The following is a 24814-nucleotide window of genomic DNA, read 5'->3' as shown; positions in this document are numbered from 1 at the left end:
TAAATACAACATTTTAAACTTCTGACACTACCCCAAGAATATGTGTTACGAGTTAAAGCAAGTTCCACCAATTTTTCTTCATGGTCAATTACCATATAGGGTCAAGATGTCCTGGGACGCACTCTATTGGGATTGTCAAGAATAAAAATGTTACATTTCATGATAAACTGTAGCCTCTGTGAATGGATGTTACAGAATTGATAACTGTCTGTCTGCTGGCATTTTGCTCAGTTATTGCATGTAAAATGTGCATTACATACATTCAAATAATTACTTAAATTGTGCATTAATTCAGTTGAGGATTCATCCAGAATAGGTGCGCTACACTAACATATCCACAATGCACTTTATTGCACAATAGATGGGCTAGTCAAGTGTTTTGAGAGTTCTCCCAATTCTATTTTCAAGTTCAAGCTTGACACAGTTTAACGTAGCCCAGCCAAATGATTCATTTCAACCCCAGCATGCGAGCACGAGGGTTATCATTACAGCCTTTGTCATTGGATGCCAGGTTCAGATTCACAATGCCATTGGCTCTTTGGCTGTCAGTCTGAAGTGTTGCTCATTTTTTTGCGCGGGTCGTGCACGCGCAACACAGACAGGCACGTAACTGTTTTGAGACTGTCTGGAGTCTGTCTGAAACTGAACAAATTGGAGATGGAGTTTTAAGTCTCCATCTAAATTGATAAGAAATAATGAATTCAATATGGGAATTTACAATCACTGAACAACGCTAGCGATTGAATTACCGCGCAATATAAATCAATATTTAGGCTGACGCTTTGAAAGTTTTTTCAATGTTTATCATCAGACAATTCATTATTTACAGGTAAGACAAACAACCGTCTGTAGAGCGTGATAGATTATTTTTTTATACAAGCTTACTAAATAAATGCTATCGTTCATTGCTGTTAAAATTAACATGTTATGATATAGAAGGGGAAATGTGTTTTTATGCAAAAAAATAATCAACAGACATCACATGCTGTTAAATTGACTTCATTGCTGTATATAACGCATTCCTTATGTGATGTGAATTATGCACAGCCAAACAGACAACAGCATTGTTGCTTTTGAGGAAATATGCATCCCTCATTCTTCGTCCTGTTGCCTACTTTGTGAAGATGCGCAGGTGACGCACCTTTGCTCACGTGAAAACCTATTAACCATTTGAGCACCTCGCAAGAGAGTGCCGCTTACTTGTTCAGCATTTTCAGAGCCAGAGAAAGATGGCCCTTTTTTAAACGTTACACGAGTGACCGTGTGTTATGCCGAGTTCATGTGGTAGTCGGAACTAGGAAAGTCGGAAATGTCCGACATGCTAACTGGTTAAACGTGGCACGTGTATGACTACAACCATTTAGCAAGTCGAATATGTCAAAGTTCCGACAAGCACTTGAACGCTGGATACATGTTACTCCCAAATATTTGTGATTTGTTGATGGATTACGACATTTTTTTACAGCAACATTGTAGGCTACATGAGAAAATGTAACTGATGTAGTGTAGCCGCACTGCGCGTGTGGTAAATACCACGCCATTGTTGGCATGTGGAAAAAATAGTTTTCTAGTGTGCTCTTAACCCGCAGGTATCATCTTCTTCCGTCCTGACAAAAAGCCTATTTGCCCGAAGTTTAAGCCTAATGGAGCGTTTCAATGGAGCAGTTATTTGAAAGGTTGGTTCTGGTTGAAAAAGTAAATTACAAGTAAATGATAAGTAAATTACTGAGGTGTTGTAAAATTGGCGTCTACCTGTTAAGGTAAGGCAAGGTTAGCACATGAGATGGCTCATAACCCAAAAAGTACATTCTAAGCTACCAATTGCCAAAAGAGCTCTTAGTCATGAAAATTGGATGCTGGGACTGTGTCAAAACACAAGTAACAGGTAGCAGTTTTCTTTATTTACACAATCAATGTAATAGCCTATAGCCCACAAATTGTTACTTCAGGTAAGGCAAAATAGCCCTGAAGATGAACCAAAACGTGATTTGTGTCAGCCAGTATGTTTATTAGCCTATGTGTATTAGCTGTAGTCCTCTGTACCTGTCTACGGTGGTTTCCTGTCATCTCTTGCCATTCACTGAATTTGGTATAGGACACTAGAATTACTGTTAAGTTTTTATTGAAGAAGCCATTTGAATTGACTGTTTAAAAAAATGAAATTGTGTAGCCTGAAACATTTACATAGTTCATAGATTTTTCCATTGCATGCACAATAAGCTTCTAGGAATTTGACATTTTAGATAAGAAGGTGCTCTTCAGCGGGTATATCCTCATTTGTTTTTGTTGCCTCGGTCAGAGATTCTACTTTGTTTGTGAAATAGACACCTTTGCTTCGTCATTGTAGCTGTCTAAACAAACAGTAGTCACATGACTTGGAAGCTACCCTCCCACACGCCTCTGGTTTGACAGGACAAGATGGCGGCTGCTGAAATCTCAAGGCATTGTTATTTTCTATCGCCTATTGATTCTTTGGCTATTTGATGAATGTAATGAGACAAACCTTGGACAGAATACTAGAACACAGTGCGGTTTACCTGTGATAGATCAGTGAAAGCATAGATTTATTTGTTACTGCTGAATGTAAAGTGAGCATTAATTGCACCAAAACCCTCTTTTTGTTTCTTTGATAATAATACAAAAATTCTGGGCACTGTTAGTCTCTTTTTCCCACATCAACCCTGTTGTTCATATGCACGCATGATATGGACTATCCCACTGTCTGGTTTTGTTTATATTTCAGCAAAAATATCCATAGTATTCAGTCTTACGCCCCTCGTCGTCACAGTAGATTGGAGTGATAGAGTTCAGAAAATGAGCAGGGCAGCCTGGAACATTGAGATCTTACAGGTACAGCCATCAGCATTTTGCTCATGGCACATAGTGGCTCATGGCCTTATGGTTTGACATAATAACTTATGCAAGTGATGTCTTTGATGCTGATTCTGATGTAACAAATGTGGTTAATGGACACAAGATCTCTTAGCCTACATTTTAATAAAGTAAAAAGTGTACAAAACCACACATTATCAGAAGGAGTTGTAATGACAAGTGAATGATGTACAGTAGACCTCTAAAGAGAGATCGTAATAGACGCAAGGCCTCTTTGGGTGCTGTTAAACACCCATCAGGGTGCAGTCTGACTGTAAAAGTTATCGCTGGCTCTGTGATGTTTAATCTGTGAGTCTTATCAGTGACCGGCCTGGACAGATCACTTAATGATCACCTGTTGACGCTTGATTTGTGCATCTGCCGTCCAACCTCACCCTCACTGAGTCTTAAAGTAACTGTCTCGAGTTTCCAGATTTCTATGAAATATGACCTATAATTACAATATGAGTGAAAAAGTTTTCCTTCCAAAAAATGGCTATTAAAAAGCAGTGTTCTGTGTTTGAATGGCGTGGGCGTGCCCCAACGACAGAATAGTGGGGGCGTATACTGTCATAAAATATATTAATGCGAGTAGACTGCTGATTGGCCATTTTATTTCACTATCCTCTGTGAGGAAATAACAAGCATTTTTAAAATTGTCTGTTTGAGATACAAGTTTGAGGTGGGGTTTTTAAAGTGTTTCTTTCCCCCTCCAATGTATGCTTTGGCCACATACAAGTATAGGATGAGTCAATAACGTTATTTGGGTATGAGTTAACAGAATGTGAACTTTTTAAAAGTGAGATTTTCACAGGACAGTTACTTTAATGGTTTTTGAGTGGTTTAAGATTATGTTTTCCAACCCTAGGTTGGGTTTGTCCCCAACCTGACCTGAAATGGTTGACATGTACAATATTCCAATTGCAATTAGAGAGGGAGAAAAACATTTCAAGCCATGCTCATGGTGATGGTCTGTCTGTAAGCATGTTCATGACGGTCCAATGGACCTGGTTTAAATTCAAAAACCACACAATTGGTGCACGATGACATTGTAATAAAAATTGGCTTCCTTTGGGAAAGCTGCTATGCTCATCAACATATATTTGCAATACATTTTTAATAAAACAATTTAAAGTACATTTTTCACTAACACTACTGAAAGCAGACAGGTACAATGGGTTGTTATGCAATTATAATGATTAGGAACATTTCAGTTACACTTAAAATGGACTCTGTCCTTAATTTCATGTCTTTAATCCTATGTCAAGCATGGGTTATTGTTTTTGTTTTTCACATTAGCAGCATATTAAAATGTTTGTTGTCTTTGTTTACAGAAGGCCCTTATGACATCTTGAACCCTGTACATAAACCCCATGTCTGTGGTGAGGACACTGTTCCATGGCTGATGGTAAGAATATTGTTGACCTGTTCGCTAAAGCACATTTGGGCATGTTACAAGGAGAAAATAGTAATGCTAGGAATGCTATAAGGTGTTGGGCAAAGAGAGCAAGTGTTATCGCCTTGGGGGAGCATGACTCTGCTGCACAGGCTAATATTAACAGAAAATGAGTAGCAGCTTTCATCGTCAGATCTGTTGGTGAGAAATGGCACTTTGCATTCAGCTCTGCAGTCCATTCATTTTCAGCAACCACTTCTAATAAACCCAGATTGTTGATATCTTCACAAGATAATTACAAAATGTGGATCTGAAATCGGAAACTTTTCACCAGAGGCTTTTAGCTGGGAAAAAATACTGACGTATATCTCAGAATCGTTTTACTACTCTGTTATCGGTTCCCTTTTGCTTTCCTCGCTCTAGTGGCCGCCGTCACGATTTACATTCTAGCATCATGGAAATGCCCAGAGAGAATGTGGTTCATCTTAAAGCCATTTTTCTATTTTATTTTAACACTTTTTTGGGGATCTCTGTGCTCATACAATATATTACGGTAGGTTAAATACGGTTGTTTAATCTTTTATCAGTGCACTGCACAACAGCGACACCAGCCAATGCTGCTTTCTAAACGGCTGGTTGTTTTTCCTATCCTGACTACGTAATGACGCTGCACTCTGGGAACAGGGCGTTTCCTTTGATATTGGTGTGGCATATTTTTTGAATCAAAGCCTTTGCTGTATTTGAAAGGGTCTCCTCGCAGTCTGCCAGAATATGGGCCCACTTGCCTCTTCCCCCATGGCTGCACAAGATCATGACTATTTGCACAGCTGTGCTCTTTGCTGGTCTTAGCTGTCGAAAATTCAAGGCCAGCATCCTCCATTTTACGGTGCAGCCGAAGGGGAAAGAGTTTGCGCTGTAATGTAGCTACTGGATCAGGCGAATTGAAAATGCAGGGCGTATGATTAGGAACCAGGACAATTTCTACAAAAAAAAAAAACGATATACAACTGAACAATGTTAAATCGTCAGTGAGGGAACTAATATGAGAGGTCCCTGAACATGGATTTATGTTTTTTTTTTATCTTTATTTAATCTTCCCCCCCCCCCCCTTCGTACAAGGTCGTTCGATTTTAGATGATTGCATTGATACGGGTAACCATTCACTTTTTTTAATTGGCTATCCCCAAAAGTTTCTTGTCAAAATCTACATCAAATGTTATCAAATGAATTTGTCCGTTTTGTGGTTGACTGTTCTCCACAGTTAAATGATATGATTTTACATTTGATCGCGATCCAACATCATATGATTCAAAATTAAGTGAAACATATTTAAAATATAAAACTATTAAATTAAAAGATTTCACTATATATATATATATTTTTTTCTTCAGTTTTCAGGTTATTTACAACAGGTTATCCCGTTGTTTTGCAATGTCTTAAAATAAGCATTTAACCCCAATAAATACAGATAGTGAGGACACATGCAGACCTATATATTCCATAATTTAAAAAAACGTACCAAATCGTGTTATCTTTAGTATCAAATATTATCAGATGCTGTTTCTATAATACACATATTAAGAAAAAATGTGTTTTAGTAGATTTTCAAACCAAATTATTATTTATTGTGAACTTGAAAAATTGCAATCAAATTAGATGTACACATATACATATACAGACCACAATATATAATATTAACTGATTAGATTATTGTAAAATACAATAGAATTATTCTTTGATACGTTACTTGGCATATAATTTAATATCATCTTTTTTTTTGTTGCAATTTCCCATCGTATTTGACTGCTTTTCAAACAAAGGTTACCCATCAATTTTTGTACTTTAATATTGTATCTTTTAGCAGTGATTTGTTGTCACACAGTGAAATATTTACTGCGACTCATCATTACTGCAAAACTCAAAACGGATATTATGAGTGTACTTTTGCAATAAGGGTAACTTTAATGTTTCAATCAATCGTTGCATTATAACTGACTGGATGTTGCGTGAGGAATGAATTAACAAATGAACTCAATCCCTGAAGTGGACATTTGCAACTAAACCTTTAAAGCTATAAGGCTTTGAGTTTGCAGTTTTATAGTTGCCCGTTTTATCTTTTAATTACTTGTAATTAGCTTTCTATATATTATTTGCCAACATGCTTTTGAACAAGCAAATCATGATCAGGTCTTTTTAAAAGTAAAAAACAAAAAGTGAGAGAAAACTATAGCTACAAACTATTTTCTAATTGTGGGGTGTAGGTTTCTGGTACCTCTGACTTTCACGCTCTGAATGGTGGCCTTGGTTTTCCTGTCAAAAAAAAGTTTTACGAAGGTCAACCTGTGTTTCTATACCACCTAACACAAGAATGGCTGCCAGTGACACGTTAAGCTGGCATGCTACTCCCTCGCCACGACAGTAGAAAGAGGACTGTTGGTTTGTGTGCGTGTCAGGTGGTGGTGGGGGGTGGGGGGGGCATTGAGGGTTGGTGGTGGTGTAGGAGAATCAAGCTTCGGCTTAATGTCAGGTTGTCTGCACTATAGTCCTTGATTTTTCACTGTTCGCTCAAACTTCTTGACCTTTGGGGGGAGACAAGGCAATGCCCAATACAGTGTTTTGTGCACTGAGTTTTGTGCAGTGAGATTTCTGGGGCACATTTGGGTTTGGAAAACAAGGGCTGATATAACAGGCATTAGAGATAATTTGATATTGGGGGTTGTGGCTGAAGTATTTCCTCAACAACCAAAAATGTAAAGAGGTCCTAAAGTTTGAAACAAGGCACTGCATGACTGAGCTTTAGTAACATGTTGTACTGTACAAACAGTACAACAACGCAAATTCTGCCGAAGAATAATATAACTTTATTTGGTGTTAAACTGTGTTATTAGTATGAATACTCAGAGGTTTGAAGTAAGTTACGACAGGGTTGCCTGTGTTAAAAAATATGTGTGTATTCTAGGCAGCTGCGATAGTTGAAAGTGTGTGTTTCGATATAAGGAAATGTATTTCGTAACATAATGTAACAATCTACCATTTAGCCTATGCTTTGCTCCCTTGTAGCTCACTTGGTAGAGAATGGCGCTCACAACGCCAGGGTTGTCGGTTCAATCCCCACAGGGGACCGGTATGAAAATGTATGCACTGGATAAGAGCATCTGCTAAATGACTATACATGTAAAATGTAATCCAGTATGTATAAGTAAACTAACTTTGTTTTTACCGTTGACTAAAGGGCTATCCATATATAGGGCTATGGGTATGAATTTAGAAAAGACACATGTCCCCTGACCTTATATTAGTATTTTCTGTGTTTTATGTCCAAATCATCACAAAGTCACTCAAATGGACTGCATAGCTTAATTAATACAGTTACTTTAAAGCTAGAATCCTTAGTTGCTACATCCATTTCTGGACTTATGTATATATACCCATTGATTCTTAAAGAATATAATTTGTAAATGCCTCATGAGCTTAGTTCAGATGTCGTACTCCATCAGAACCCCAAATATACTCCAATGATTGTAAACAAAGTAAATGTAAACAAACTGTGTATAGCCTCAAAACATGGTTAAAACTATAATGGCCCTATCATGGATGGTCAAGCCGTGCATCCATAGCTCTGTCTATGAATTGGAGTGGTTACATTTTTCCTGGCCCAACCAAAACATTATTTAAAATAAAGATTCTAGCTTTAAGATGACATCAAATGCCAAAAATACTCACATCAGGGATATTTGTCAAAATTGCTAAAGAGTAAGCATTGGTCAAGTAAACAAAACCAAAGCATGTATAGTGAGTGGTCTTGTCCATTGACTGCTTACATGGTAAGGAAACCAATGTATGTCTTTTTGTGATTTGAGTGAACTATCCCACTTTTACGGTCTTGATATTTAGGACACTTTCTCACACAATGTTTCTTCTGATATTACAAGGCCGGAGCCTTTGCGAAATGTAAAATCATTTATGGAGATGTTGTAATAATAACAAATAATACTGTGTCATGTTTGTACAGTATAGTACACATTTCACGTTACTCGTGCGTTCAAGTCTGGTACGCGTCTACCAGGATCCTGGGCGAACTTCCCAGACATTAAAGCCTACCTGATGAGGATCCACTTTCGCCTCACTAATAAATGAGAGAATTGATCAAGCCGTCTTGAAAGTTGTCTGAATGACCCCTCTATATGTCTGGGACAGGCAGATCTTTGATTGCTGGGAGGTCATCTGCAATAGGATGGACGTGTCGCTCAAAAGTCAAAGGGCAAGGTTAAGACAATGATGACGCTGTGCGTTTATCCGAAATAGCAAGAATGCCTTGGAAGTCATCGAAGATCCTCTTTTGACTGGTCTCTATTTGAAGGGTCGGCTTTTTATTTGGGTGGGAGGGTCTCTTTTAGACAGGAAAAGATGAGCGGGACAAATAATATCTGCCAATGGAAACATGGAGTGAACATCAGCTTTAAAAGTACAGTCGCGAACGCGCTATTTAGTTTGAATGGCAAATAAGTGAATGGTTTGTTTCAGATGTTGACTGCGCTGCTCCGTGTGAATGCCAAGTGCTTTCCCATGTTCCACTGTTCTAGATGCAGCTGCTGGTTTTAGGATGTGCACACACAGCATGTCCTTCCCACTCAGCTGTGTAACACTGACAGCTCCAGCAATTTCCCCTGTTTTCATTTGACTGCAAATCCTTCAGCCACTGCCTTTTAAATGGGGTGTACTCATCTATAAAACTCTCCATAAGAGTAAAGAAAAAGCGGTATGGGGTGGGCCCCCTAGCCTTGTCCAGATAGAGAGACCTTTTGGCTGGAAACGTTTGTCCTCGGGTGGCGTCTTATGTTAAACACGTTTTGTTTTCTTACCACGAAGTGCATCACTTTCGTCGTAAGATACAGTACAACACATTTATGCCATGTCGCTGCCATGGTAACCCCCCCCCCCCCCCCCCCCCCCCCCACACACACTTTAGTGTTCTTGGGATAAATTGGCCAATGGTACAGATGGGCATGGGTTGCTTTCATGCTATTCTGTCATTATTGTTTTGTTTATACTACAAATGGGAGGGTTTTAGTAAAACAGGGAGATGAGAGAGTTGTATTCCTATCTGGAGGTGTCGGTTTTGCAGATTAATGAAATGGACTGTTTCTCTCTCTCTCTCTCTATACAAATTTGGTTGTACTACTTGTACTTTTTGACTGACCATGAGTCAGCTGAGTTTTTTGGAGATTACATTAAACAAAATCTCAAAGGAAATAAAATACAGTACATGGCCTATCACCCGCATAGTTAAGTTAGCGGCCTTCCTGGAGTATTCCTTCCTACGCGCTTCCTCGTATGCGTGGCACTTTTCGTCCTGCAGGTGTGTTCATATATTTTCTTAATTAGGGTCTCTCATTAGCTTCAGCTGGAATACCTGCTCTCTCTCCTAAAGCACTGTGACCTTTCGTGAATTGACGGCCAGGCAGAGCAGAGTTAGAACCAGTCTACCCCGCCGGTTCCTCATAACTAGAGTACGACGCACCATGACTAATTAGTCAATCTCACCTCGCTCAAAGGTGGAGGAAATTCTTTATTGTACAGGGAGGGTGGGGGTCGGAGGGTAAATGCCCACCTGCTGCAAACCGTGGAAACCCACATCAGTCAGGAGACCTTTAGGGTGGATTTCATATCTCACTGAGCGCGAGCTAGCATGCCTTTTGGCTTGTTTTAAACATTTAACTCCACAGAAGTCAAAATGAGCAAGGGAAATGCAGACTGCACCATGTCCTTTCTCCTGTCACACAATGGTGTGGAAAGGTCAGGCCTAATGAAGTCAGAGGTTTAACCCCTGGTATTCAGTGACTGTGCTGCGGGCCCCCGCACCACCTCACCCCATCAGCCATGTGGGTTAATCCCCTTTTGATGCTAATTGATAGGCAATAACACAATCCTTATCCAAGAGCTGTGTTTTGTCTTCCACAGTCCAACTCTGAGTGTCGGTGACACGAAGGTGGTAAAGCGCTAAACCAAATGTGAAATTGATATTTTTCATGTTTGTGTGGCAGTTTTTTTTTTTTATAGACACTTACAAAGTGCTCAGTGTTCAGTTTGTGTCATCTGAGGCTCTTAGCAGGGCTTACTGCCATGACCTCTAGGATCCCTCATTGATCTCAATGGTAAAGTTTGTTTTGACTTGACCTCTTTCATCTTCAACACCATCTTATGGATGGTTGCACGGCTGTAAACTGTTGGCTAATTACTCACTTCAACAAAGTTTTAATGAGTTGGCTGGACTTGGAGGAATCACTTGAAAATGGAAGAAGCAGGAGTAAAATATGATCTCATTCTCTGTACTATTGGTCACCTGTGGGGCCGTTACATAAGCCCTTATTTATCAAGCAAACAGAAGCTCAAATACGAGCACCAAGTGAACATCATTTTCATGAAAAATTCAAGGTTGATCAATATTAAAGGGATCTTCCGAGCAGAATTATATTTTGTGTCAACTCTCATTTGCTGTATGCAAATGTCTAGTGGTGAAAATGCAGTGTTTCATGGCATTTGTGACCGAGCAGTATATTTGGGTGACTAGGACATAATTAAAGATGGGTTTATGATCATGTCAAGTCTTGTGCATATTACAAAAAAAGTCTGGTGAAGTCCAGTTTATTAATAAGGAACCGCATATCAGTAGAATGCTCAAGTTTATGAGTCAAATGTGGGGTTTGTCTTTTTCCCCTCTATTTTCCCCATTGTCATAAAACATTACATTTTATCCTCTGGTTTGCCATCTAGTAGCTTTACTCTCCCCCTTTTTAAGCGTTTTGCATGTTTTTCCGTGGCGCTCATTGTTAAAGACTTTACTTACTTTCATTAACTTCAGGACTGTGGGCAAATAGTGGTGCCAAGGAAACCACAGGCTATGTCTTTTGGATAGCCGTTATGCATCGGCAGCTCGCATCGCACCAGGCTTTTTGTCTCTGTTTTTGTTGGTTACTTTTAGCAGGAATTGTGCATAGCGAGAAGAAAAACAGTTTTCAGAAGCGTTTCGTCAATAAAGCCCCAGGTTTTTTTTAGAATGTTGCTGGAGTAAACAAAAGTGGAGTAGGTTAGACTGCCATTTCCACCAGTCTCTTCAACTAGCACAATTAAGCAGGCTGTTCCAGCAGTGTGCTCAGCAGTGTACAACGACACACTTTGGCTGGGAAATGCCAGGTGTCGTGTCTGTTCTTGTTCATTTCACACAGTGACTCGAGCCCCTCCCTGGAACGCCATTCGCTGGTCTCTGTAGGATTGGAAGTTGTTTTCAATTCGTTTGTTACCAGAAGTAATGGGGAACCATAAGACCCGATAACGTCATTTGTTGCACGGGAAAAGACTCGTATGGAACAAACGCTAATTACAACGGGGACTGTGCTCATATACTCCACTTGACTGCAGACACCTACCCTCTTCGTGCCACGCTCACCCATGTCATCCCAAAACTGTCGAAGTGAACTGAGTCAGTCTCAGACATCCATCTGTAGACCTCACCCTTAACCCCCAGACAGACAGACAGACAGACAGACAGACAGACAGACAGACACACACACACAATCAAGATGAAATCACAACAGCAATATCACAATGCCCTTTAGCCTTAAAGTGTCATTTGCGGAGAAACAAGTCATTAAAAGTGATTACAGTCCAGGATGAACTGACGATCATGGATTCAAAGTCTTATTGTTCAGCAAATGTTCACCCTTAAGAATGTTTCACTGGTGCCTGGAGGATTATTATTGAACAATGTAAAGAAATCTTCTGAATATTGCTACGTTATGACATTTACATTTTGGTCATTTAGCAGACGCTCTTATCCAGAGTGTAGGGGAGAACGGTTGGTCGTCACACTTTCTGCTCGAATCTGTACTTTTTATTGACAGCACCAGTATATCACCGTTTTCAATATTAGGAGAAAGGCCAATGTCTTGGGTTGAAATGGGGCCCCAATTTTTTCACATATCTTATTCCAACATGGAGTTATAAGCCATCAAACACACACCTGCCCCATCGTGGGGTTGGTTGTCACACAGTATGGAGTTGGTTGTCGCTATGATTGTGAGTAGCTTATTTATTTTGTAACAGGAAGTGAAGCGATACAGCAAACAAAGTCTTAGAAATAGCCAACTTTCTTTGATCGAACGATATTCCTCACAAAATGCAGCATTTTATGTCTTTAGAATAACATCTGACGTTTTGAGTAACTTTTTGTGTGCATGTGTGTCGTCGGTGTGTGACAAAATAAATGTTTTTGAGAGAGAGAAAGGCAACAAAGGGATCTCTTTTACCTTACAATCAACCAAACAAGTTCTACAGGCCCCAGTTTTATCCCACCTGGACTACTACCCAGTTATATGGTCAAGTGCCACTAAGAAGGACACACCGATAGGCAATTACAGTTGGCCCAGAGGAGACCAGCACGGCTGGCTCTTAACTGTACATGAAGGGCTGATATCATTACCATGCATTTCAATCTCTCCTGGCTCAAAGTAGAGGAGAGATTGACTGCACCACTACTTGTCTTTTTGAGAGGTATTGATGTGTTGAAAGCACCGATCTGTCTGTTCCAACAGCTAACATACGGCTCAAACACCCATACATACCCCAGAAGACAAGCCACCAGGGGTCTCTTCACAGCACCCCAGGTCCAGAACAGAGGCTAAGAAACACACAGTACTATAGAGCCGTGACTACATGGAACTCTCTTCCACATCAGATATCTCAAGCGAGCAGTGAAATCAGATTAAAGAAACGGATAAAACAGCACCTCACGGCACAACGCGGACTGTGAAGAGAGACACATATACGCAAACACAATCTAACACACGCATTCTACATACACACATTGTAATAGTGTACATTTTATATTGTAAATTTGTAATAATATATTGTATAATTGTTTTATTTATGATGTAGGCTGTTGTTGTGTTGTGATGTAATTGTTTTATTTCTGTTTAGACCCCTAGGAATCATATCAAATCAAATGTATTTATATAGCCCTTCGTACATCAGCTGATATCTCAAAGTGCTGTACAGAAACCCATCCTAAAACCCCAAACAGCAAGCAATGCAGGTGTAGAAGCACGGTGGCTAGGAAAAACTCCCTAGAAAGGCCAAAACCTAGGAAGAAACCTAGAGAGGAACCAGGCTATGTGGGGTGGCCAGTCCTCTTCTGGCTGTGCCGGGTGGAGATTATAACAGAACATGGCCAAGATGTTCAAATGTCCATAAATGACCAGCATGGTCAAATAATAATAATAATCACAGGCAGAACTGTTGAAACTGGAGCAGCAGCACGGCCAGGTGGACTGGGGACAGCAAGGAGTCATCATGTCAGGTAGTCCTGAGGCATGGTCCTAGGGCTCAGATCCTCCGAGAGAGAGAAAGAAAGAGAGAGTTAGAGAGAGCATACTTAAATTCACACAGGACACCGGATAGGACAGGAGAAGTACTCCAGATATAACAAACTGACCCTAGCCCCCCGACACAACCTACTGCAGCATAAATACTGGAGGCTGAGACAGGGGGGGTCAGGAGACAACCAGGCTATGTGGGGTGGCCAGTCCTCTTTTGGCTGTGCCGGGTGGAGATTATAACAGAACATGGCCAAGATGTTCAAATGTTCATAAATGAAAGAGTAGCAGCTCAAATCCAAATCAAATCAAAGTGTATTGTTCGAGGACACACATTTTCAGATGTTATCGCAGGTGCCGCGAAATGGTTGTGTTTCTGGCTCCAACAGTGCAGTAATACCTAGAAATACTTGAAGTAATACCTAGCAATACAATCATGGGAGAACGTGGACGCAGTCCCCCACTACCACAAATTACTGTTGAGATTCCCACATTTGGGGAATTCGCAGGGGTCAGCATGGCCGGAGTACAATGGCTGAGACTCGCCCTAGGTGAACCTCATTCGTGATCAAGGTGTCTGCCAGGTACAGTAAGTATTTAATGGAGATCCTAATGAATACTAAATAAAATGGCACAAGCGCAAAAGAGCTTGGAGTGTATTGTGTACTGGCAGGGGCAATGTTGATAGTGACAATCAACCCTACATTCCATGTGCTCATTAAGATGCTAGTTACCACATGGTAACTAGCATCTTAATGAGGGTGACGATCCGAACTCCGAAATAGGTTTGAAATATAGCTCTCCATTTTCTCCTTTCAACAACATCATTGTTCATGGATACTCCCATAATTCAAAGATTTGCAAAGAAAACACCAATAATTAATTTTTTTTTTGTACTTTCACCTATGAAAAATATACATTCCCCTCACCTCTATGTTTTGTCATGACATGAATTCAATGACATGAATTGACCAGGTGGATGAGTTCTTACACAGTGCCATTTAGATTGTCAACCAACCCGCGAGACCTCCAACCCTGGTCTCTCCTAATCTTATTATGATGCCTGATAATGAGAGTTATGTAATTGCAATGTCCTCTAAAATGTTCCACAAAGACTTGATTTTGTTTTATGTCTAGTCGTAGACAACGTTTGATGAGTTCTCTGGAGATAATTGCAATCTGCAAGGATTTTCAGCTTCTGAAACGACACATAGAGACCAGTTTCTGTCCAGTGTCTTTTCGAAGATGGCCGTCCATTCCTCCAATGGGGATACAATGGATAAAGTGTTAAGGGGCCTCCTCTCTTTGAGGACAGCTGGCTGGTTGGATCCTCTTGTTCTCACACTGTACCATGTCCAGAGAGACACCATTCAAATCACTAATATTGGCCAAGAAGAGACATCGGCCTGTCATTGTTGAGAAAGGACAAGCTTTGGTATCTATCACCTTCAGATCAACCAGGTATAATTTTGCCATCAAAATAATTTACCCATTCCATTCTACACTACAGCAATGTATTTGTCAATTCAAAGACATTCTCAAATGTTTGATTAATTAGGAATTCAAATGTGTGGTTATTAACAGATGGCTTGAGAGTGGTGCTCGACAGCCGAATTTAGATTTTGGTTGTTTTCTGCTGTTCTGCAGCAAAAATCCATATTTACATAAATCCTCCAAAATGGTTAGAGCCCATCTGACAGAGCTGTACACACTGGCTTTATTTGCAAATGCAGATTGGGTCCCAATCTCTGGGCTGAATGTGTGAGGCTTTACTGTATGTTTGCTTATCTGTCCAGCCATCCCATCTATTCAAATAGCATCCCTTTTAATTAAAGGGAGGCGTGGCTCGCTGGGCTTATTCTCTTCCTGGGACCCTTTCTTTTATTTTGGAGACCAGATGGCGGAGGGGCACAGAAGCTCCCCTTTTGTGCAGACGGCCCCTGTGAAAAGAACCTCTCCTCCCTAATGTAATCAGTAGCACCGGAAGGGTCCATTCTGGGCTGTGAAAGGAGACAATTTGGTCTGGACACGTCCAGATTAGAGAAACACAGAGTTCATCTCCCGGCCCTGCCCCCTTTGACCAGGGCCCTGGCACGGAGTAGCGTCAGCTTTGATCAGTGGAGGGAGGAGGGCGACGATCCGACCTGCCTTCTTTACCCTGTACTTGGCTGCTGCTGACACCTCCTTCCGGAAAGAGCCAGGGGGGGTTGGCCTGGGGTGGTGGCCACCATGGCCTGTCTAGACAGTGTCGCAGGTTGCTGTGGTGTTGCCAAGGGGAAATGATGAACTCTGACCTTAAATGCAGTTGGTTAAGAGTCACTCTGGTCATCCAAAAGGATGTTTTTTATTTGGAGGGGTTGAGGGGTTGGGAAAAAGAGCGGGGGCGTGGATGTGACCCACATAATATACAATCTTCTGGAAAGGATCACTAGCATGAATGCAAAAGTTTTTCTGAAGTTTCATTTGATTTGTATTTATTTAGTTTTCCGTGAACATGTGGAGCTAACTGTTCTGAGAAGCAAACAAACATTTAGATTTAATAGGTTTGTTAGCAGATTATACCTGCTCACTTGGGGACCAAGACATGCAGATGATCTACATGGGAGCTTTTTTTCAGGATGTTCAGTATTTTACAGTTGGACTTCCTCTGACATCTAATTTCAAAAAGTTTTCAGTAAGTTATCTTTTTTTAATATATATATATATATATATGTGTGTATATATAAATAAATGTATTACTTTGGTTATGTGTAAAGTAACCCAACGTATTTGTAGTCTATTATTACATTTCAGTAATTTGTGATTTTTCCCCCCCCTTAACTTTATGTACAAATACAGTGCAATAAGAAGGTAAATGTTTTTTTTTTATGTTTTGGAGAAAAAAAAAAATCTTATTAGACTCAAAGGCATTGCATTGATTTCTTACAAGTTGACTAAAAAAACAGTACTACTGTTTTTGTGTTGAGGGACACATTGCTGTATCATTTCATGAGATATCCATTTGGTCTGTTGCCAGTTTTGACTCAGCTTAGCCACCCACTTGAATTGATCAAATATGGTCAAATAATTCAGTTATTACACTATGGTTTCTCGATTTAATATATAATGTCACTGTTAATAGATGATCACAAAACGTGTCTACGTAGTTTGCTGACTTTTTCTGCGCCTTGTGTCAAGTAAAATCTTCTGCAACACATGCATATTTACAATGCACATCTTTTAAGGAGAACCCACTCATGCAGCGTTATTACCACGTAGTACCACTATTTTCTCATAGTCTGTGATGACTGGCGCCTGCCTATTCACCGGCAATACAGCCAGCTGCAGGAAGCAGTGGTTGTTCCTGTGGAACGGTGGGTGTAGTGATTCTTCCATCATGGCCGCCATTGCCACCCCGCCCTCTCGCCTGCCACTCAGGACTAGCAGTAAAATGGAGTGAGCGAAACTAGAGAGTGATGCGCCCACCACTGCTATGTGGCTGCTGTGGCACACTCCACTGAACCATAACCTTTCCCGTTCACCATACCCGAGCTTAGGGGCGCTCTATACGTCTTAAGGTGCTTTTAAACTGTGTTAAAGCACAGTAGTGTACGAAGGCGAGAGTTATTGTGTGAGTGAGTGCTTAGGGAATTAAGCGTTTGCATAGGACAGCACAGGTAGAAGATACTACTGATACAGATGATGGGTAGCCTAGCCCGCCACCATTTTCTCAATGACTGTAACCAGAAGAAATGGTTGACAGTGCAGGCCGTTCAGAGGCTCAATGATAGAATTGATGTCGCCTCGCCATGGTAATGTGTGGCAGACCGCACAGAAGTACATTGATCTGGATTAGCGAGTAGTGTTATTTGTGAAAAATGACTTTTAAGGCGGCTGTTTTTTGCGTTTGTCTAGGAAGCAACTAGGGATAGTCATCCCTGTGGTTGAAATGACGTCTTTTTAACCCATTTTACAGCCAAAATGACGTCTTTTTAACCAGTTGTGTAGTTAAAAGGATGTCTTTTTAGACGTTTTGCTCACTGGGATACAGTAACCGGTACATCATGCGGTGAGGCTTATCTTCTTCCATTGGATATGTTTTTGTTATCAGCACTAGAGATGGAGGCGAGGAGGTTTTATGCACAATTTCACCAGCTCCTCTGTTTAGCATTGAAATGTCTTCCTGATAATTTATGTGTTATCTACCAAATCGATGTGTGCAAACAGAGATTTGGTTATATGATCATATCTTTTTCCGCTTACATAACACGGCCCGCTCCATTTTTCTGCGGTATCATGTCTCCGATGATCCTTCGCGTCACCGTAGAACACTGTGTCATTTGAATTCCAGAATGGTGCTGTATCTCAGAAGTAGAATGGGTTTTTGTGGTGTAGGGAGGGGATTGAGTGGTCTGAAACATGGTAAACCTTCAAATGGGTGAATATATTTGACCTTCGGTTCATTGTGATGATTATACCCCATTGATGCCTAATGACTGTTTTACGGAATACGATAACAAACCCCATTTGCGATACTCTTATCTGTTTGCTTCTAAGTCACTATACGCATTACATGTATGTTATTTTGTTGCTCATGTGCACCAGCAACTTTAGATGTAGCCTAATTCTGGGATTGTTCTTTACAATATATTGACGAACCTGAATTTTGCCTGGGAAATGAATTGTGTGATGGAGTATACAGCGCATTGCCATCCAATCTACACGCAATAGACAGGAAAAAATAAGTTGGATCATGCAATAGTGTTAAAATTAGGTTGGATCATATAAATCAAAGTTCTATTTTTAGGCACCCCTGGTAAATATGACATTCTCATTGGTTCACAATTGGTACACAATGTATTTGTTTCTTTGTTTTTTTCCCCCTCACAGCGTGTGAGGAGGATGGCTGTGCTCTGCACCACGAAGAAGATGTCATGCTGAGGATGGGTTTCTGCACTGATGTTGTTGGTGTGATGTACTATAGCGGTGGCTCTCTCACTGTGTCTCTGTTGGCCATGAAGCGTAACCATAGAGAGTGAGTGACAGCCTGGTCCCCACACAGCATAGGGGGCCTGAGGTGAGTAGGATCTGCCCTTGGCCCTGCCTGTCTGGCTACCTTTGTTTCTCGCAGCAACACAGACACATACAGAGCCTTCAGAAATTCAATAAATAAAACATTCTCACCAATCTGCACACAATACCCCCATAATGCCAATTGTTTGCAAATTTATTGACATTGAAATACAGAAATAGCTAATTTCTCTGAGTCAATACTTTGTAGAAGGACCTTTGGCAGCGATTACAGCTTTGTGTCGTCTTGGGTATGCACAACTGGGTTTGGGGATTTTCTCAAGCTCTGTTAAGTTAGATGGGGAGCGGCGGTGAACAGCAATCTTCAAGCCTTTCCACAGAATTTCAATGAGATTCAAGTCTAAGCTTTGACTGGGCCACTCAAGGACTTTCACATTCTTGTTCCGAAGCCATTCCAACATTGCTTTGGCTGTATGCTTGGGGTCATTGTCCTGATCTAAGGTCGTTTGCACTTTGAAGCAGGTTCTCATCAAGGATTTGCCTGTATTTGGCTCCATTCATTGTGCCCTCTATCGTTACCAGTCTCCCACTCCCTGCCACTGAAAAGCATCCCAATAGCATGATGCTGCTGCCACCACCATGCTTCAAGGTAGGGATGGTGTTAGATGGGTGATGAGCTGTGTTTTTGTTTTTCTCCAGACATAGTGCTTTGCATACATTTTTGTCTCATGAGAACACAAAATATTTTTGCCTTATGCATTGAGTCTCACGTGCCTTTTTGCAAACTCCAGGCGTGCTGTCATGTGCCTTTTTCTCAGGAGTGGCTTCCGTCTGGCCATTCTCCCATAAAACCCAGATTGGTGAAGTATTGTAGAGATTGTTGTCCTTCTGGCAGGATCTCCCATCTCAGCCAAGGAACTCTGTAGTTCTGTCAGAGATTTCATTGGGTTCTTGGTCACCTCTCTGACCAAGGTCCTACTTCCTCAATTTAGTCGGACGGACAGCTCTAGGCAGAGTCTGGGTAGTTCAATATTTTTTTTCCATTTCCCAATGACGGAGGCGACTGTGCTCTTGGAAACTTTCAACACTCTAGAAGTTGTTGTATACCCTTCCCCAGATGTATGCCTCATCACAATTCTATATCGGAGATCTACTTACTTATAATTACTGACTTTATTGTTTTGTTGCAGTATCATGTACACGTTTAAAGCGGCATTTGAAAAGAACTCCACACCAAACATCGCACACACTGAGGGACGCAAAAGAAAATACATCTGTTTTGGGGATATAAATAAAGAAGAAAAATTACAATGTTCGGTATAAAATGAAGGATTTGAATATGGTACGGAATATCGACTATGAGAAACCTACCTTCTCTCGCTGTGTATCCCACGGTTTGGCACCATGAAAGATTGATCATGACAGTTCAGAATGGAACAAATTATGTGCTGACTCCATTTCCTATGTTCATGATCTGTGGCATGTTTGTCAGTGCTCCCAAAATGGTGGGTCAAACCCAACCGCATACTGTGGACAATTTCTACTCGGGAACGTTGTTTGTTGGGTCTTAAAAAAGATTGAATGTCTAAAAATCACAGCAACAAAGTTTGGGAACCACTGTTCTAGTATTGCCGAGTTCAGCATTTAGTTCATCAGGGGGTCTCAGATTGCTTCTGTGATGAAAACTACATCATGGCTGCATTTACACAGGCAGCCCAATTCTGATCTTTTTCCCCACTATTCGGTCTTTTGGCCAATCACATCAGATCTTTTTCAGAGCTGATCTTATTTGTCAAAAGACCAATTAGTAAAAAATAAAAGATCTGAATTGGACTGCTTGTCCAAACGAAACCCATGACACGCGGGGTGTCAAGAGTCTGTGCTAAAAAAAAGTTTATTGGTCAACTCCAAATAATAGACTAGGTGTAGAACTGACTGAGGTGTAATGAAAAATCATACAGTGCAATGAACATCCTTTCATACTCGTCTGTCCATACTCCTCCTTTCATAATCTGTAAGTGAAATGTGAATAGGAACCAGAAACCATGGCATGAAATGAATAAAAAACCACCTACACTGCTATTGTATTTCACTGCAGCATTTATAAACATTGAACAGAAATATTTTATCTGGGTTATGTCAAATGTGGACTCAGAATGTACTTTCAGCATTGGATGAAAAAGTTGTTTGGGCATGAAAATGTAAGAATTGTGGGGAATTGGAGCGAATGCTTTATTGACGTTCATTTTTGACTATTTTCTCTGAGCCCTACTGCCAGTCCCTCAACAATATCGTAGCATGTTTTTACTTTTGCAAGTGAATCGAATCGTTCAGCAATTGAAATGAATTCTGTCTGGTATGCATCAGTCAATCAATAAGCAACCTTATTTCATTGGTTAGTTTAGTCCAGGAAGTGGTTTTAACAAGTTTCTAGATTCTTAAATTCCATGGGATATCTTTCTTCTCTTTTTTTTATTTAAAAAAAAAACTTTTGGGATGAAAATGCTTCCTAATTGAGAGAATGGGTAGGGTGGCCTACACCAGGAAGGGTCATTCGATATCCTACATGAGAAAAACAGCCAAATGGAAAGTTCCCTAAAAACTTCTAGCATTCCGATGAAAACAATCCCGTGTCTCTTTTGCCAAGGGGTCACTCAAACACAGTGTGTGAAATGAGAGTTGCCTTCTGTGCGACTTCTTAGAAGGCGTCCGCTTCTCATTGTCTGCCCAGTCAACTTCTACAGGCCCCAGTGCCCTGAGTCCCATACATAAGAGATCAAGGGTTACCAAGGTGCTATTGAGAGAGAAGGGCTCAATGTGAAAGGGGACAAACTGGACCACAAAATACTAATTTCCTTTGCATGTTAGGTGCGCCCTGTTGGGGATTCAGACAGGGTCAATGACACAACTGCTGGAGTTGCTGTTTATAAACGGTCCTCAGCTCTGTGCAGTGTGTGTGTGTATGTGTAGCTTGATAATGCATTGAGGTGGTTACCCAAGGAAAGTTGGACCTGACTATGGTCAAGTAGTGCCAGACAAAAGTACCTAATTTGGAAAGGTACAAGGGGCATCTGTCCACTCGGGTTCTCTCCACAATGTCCAGTCACTGAGCTCTGGCATTAACTTGTATTCTAACCAGATTAAAATATATTTGTCCTGGGGATTAGCATAGTTAGGTGCCCTTTTGCCTTTCTTTTTTTTGCGGTGGTGCAGTGACACTGGGCTTTGATCTGTGTTGCATGGCAAGGGTCCTGGCTTGGGCCCGGCCATTCGAGTGCCAAGTGTGAAATTGGCCCGATGTCATCCCCATTCTCCACCTTTTACATCTTTCACCACTTTAATTATGTTTCCGCCACAAAGCCTGGGCACCTCGAAGCAGATTCCACTCGAGCTATAGGAAGCATTTAGAAACTATGGTAAAATGACACAGTAGGGGAGGGTGAGGGCATAGCAGGATGGGATCCTAGGTAGGCAAGGGACAGTAATACTTTTCTGTTATTTTCTGTTATCTCCCGCTTCCTCTTTCTTGGCCCCTCTCTCTCTGCCACCTAACTACCTGTTGGTGGAGAACTTTTACTCTCCTTTAAAATGGTTGTTTTTGAAGTACGCATTTTAATGCACACATGCATGTTCATACAGTTGTTTCTTAAGGTAATGTGCTCCCCCAGTTAGCTAACCATTCATCTCAATGGGAACCAATGTTTTATTTGGATAGGTAGCTCTCAAACACAGTAAAGTTATGGTTTCTAAAACATTTTCTATGCTTACATTTAACCTTCACACGACAAGCAATGGTTTTGGGGCTTAGCAGATATTTAGTTTTTTGAAGTGTGATGGGGTTTTGATGTTGGGTTTGAAACTTTGGAAATTGACAGAGGTTCCCATCGAAAAGCTGCAGAAGTGTGTGGGTGTGTGTGGACGAGAGGGAGGGAGGGAAAAAACGAAGGGAGGGAGGGAGGGAGGGAGGGGAAGAATGTAGGGAGAGGGGGAGGGAGGGGAAGAACAGAGAGAGGGAGAAAGAAATGGGGGAGTGAGTTTGAGTTTGTGGGTGAGAAAGTACTGTCTATTGAGAATGGGTTACTGTGGGGTGGGAATGAGCCACCTGCAGCCATGACAGAGGATTTGACCTTCATTGGTCTCTCTTTCCTTCTCCTTCCTCTTTCTGTCTCACTCTCTTCTTCATTCTCCTTTCCTTTCCCGCCTGGCCACAGAACCACAGACTCCTTTCAGAAGCAGTGAGGACTGACCAGTCTGCAAGCGAGACACTGGCCTTTCTTCCATCATGCCAGTCACTGACTGCTCTAGGCGTTTTGTTCAAAAACTAGTGCCACAAGTATGGAAATGCAGATAAATCATTGTAACAAATGAAAGAGGGGAAAAAAAGGTTTAAATGCCTGGAAATGGTCACTGTCCACCACTTGTACCACTGCCTGGTGCATTTTGTTTTTAAAGTTTTGCCAACATTTTCAGTTGTTGACGGATCTGTAGAGCGAAGGTATCTATCTACACACGCAGATTATGAGAGCCCTCAATGTAAATAACATATTATTGTTTCTTTGAATTTAAGATGTCGTTAACAATGACCTATCACAGTTTGCTGATTATATGCCCGAATGTAATCCTTCAGATAAACATTCTACATAGTTTGGTAGATATGGAAACATACAACTGCCATGTATCGTTTACGGGGAAAAATCAAAACAGTATAAAGCAAGCCTGTTTAGTATTACGTTTTGCTGGCTATATGTTATTTGGGTAAGTCATAGAAGCTCTGTAAGTATGTACAACATGTTTTTTTATATATTTAAAAAAATATATCCACAGTATATCTATTGTCTTAATCAAGTATCCCCCAACAGTCCAAATGGAGGAGTAGTCCAATGGCGGTTATATATTGTGATGATTGAACGAGTTGAACCAGTCGTAGGCTGGGAGTAGTATGAGGAAGAATATGGAAACATAGAAACATTTATCTCAAATTATATCCAAGACATTTCATCCATCTTTATTTTGTAAAAAAATGTTTTGTCAAAGTGATGAGAAAAATATGATTTTCCATTTTGTGTAATGTTGTGATTGTCCTTCTCATAATAAAAATGAGGACATACTGAAATGTGATGTCTGTGTTTTTAAAGTTGTATGCTTGTCACCTTTTTATGAACTAACCTGACCTGTGTGATGACAACACAAACCTGGGAACATAAAGCTATTGGATGGAAATTCACTTTACGATTTTTCATGAGCAAACATCACAGTTATAAGGCCTACTTGGAACTTAAGCCAACCTTGTACCAGCTTTGTTGTGATAATGCTATTTTATTGTTAACCATTGTAAATGAAAAAAAATGTTGTGTGTCATTATTCCATTTTATTTATCTAGTAGTCTTATTGATAAGATAACTGTAATGTCAATGGTCTGGGGAAGGGGAGTACTAGGTCTAATAACAGCTCACCACTTAAACGAATGCACCCTTCTGGGCTGGACCTAACCTCTCCGGGGTAGTAATAGTTGCAACAAATGGTGGCAAAATCCAAATCATGTAAATATTCTAGATTTGAGCTTTTTGGTGCATTTTGTCATTGACCTTTTTGGTCGAAAGGTTACTACAAATGATATTGGTGATTTTCCCAGTGGTGTTGCCAAAACAATGACGCCATCCAAATGGACTCCTTGGAACAACTCTGACCTCACCCCATTGAAGTTGAAATGTAAAACAGTTAGGTAAGGGTTAAGGTTCGGGGTGAGTTATAGGTTCAGGTTGTGGGCAATGTTTGATGTAAGGAGAGTGGCTAGGGTTAGGGTTTAGGGTAGGGCCATCACAAGAATCCCGGATAGCACTAACCATTTGTCAGTGGAGGGTCAACGTTTTCTTTCCGATTTTTCTGTGTTTGCATAGAGATGGCCATGTCTCACAGGCGTTCATATAAATAGAATGAATTAATTCTGTTTCCATGGTTAAGTTATCCTGGACTCTGGATGATAGAAAAAATGATGACGTCAGAGAGGTTTTAAGTGTATTATCATTGAGGTTTATTTACTTTTCTTTTCCAGTTTTTCAGGAGGAAGTTAATTACACAATGAATACATACATGATACAAATGATGTACATTATACCAAAGAATACTTTGAACATAAAATAATTAAAAATAACATTGTATAATAATA

At 40.6% G+C, this 24814-nt stretch overlaps 1 long non-coding RNA gene and 1 other non-coding gene across 2 annotated transcripts; one reads left to right on the top strand and one right to left on the bottom strand.

Annotated features, from left to right (window-relative positions):
* Positions 1-621: 621 nt before the first annotated feature.
* On the top strand, positions 622-24814 carry LOC110489982. Its single transcript, XR_002468644.2, has 5 exons — positions 622-829; positions 1590-1676; positions 4206-4279; positions 18508-18694; positions 22860-24814. It is a non-coding gene; the product is annotated as an uncharacterized LOC110489982 (long non-coding RNA).
* On the bottom strand, positions 14074-14235 carry LOC118938958. Its single transcript, XR_005036352.1, has one exon. It is a non-coding gene; the product is annotated as a U1 spliceosomal RNA (small nuclear RNA).

The sequence above is a fragment of the Oncorhynchus mykiss genome, chromosome 15, assembly GCF_013265735.2.
Source record: "Oncorhynchus mykiss isolate Arlee chromosome 15, USDA_OmykA_1.1, whole genome shotgun sequence".
In the NCBI taxonomy this organism is placed as follows: Eukaryota; Metazoa; Chordata; class Actinopteri; order Salmoniformes; family Salmonidae; genus Oncorhynchus; species Oncorhynchus mykiss.
Note: the sequence above shows the minus strand (reverse complement) of the source record. Positions and strands in the feature narration are given on the sequence as shown.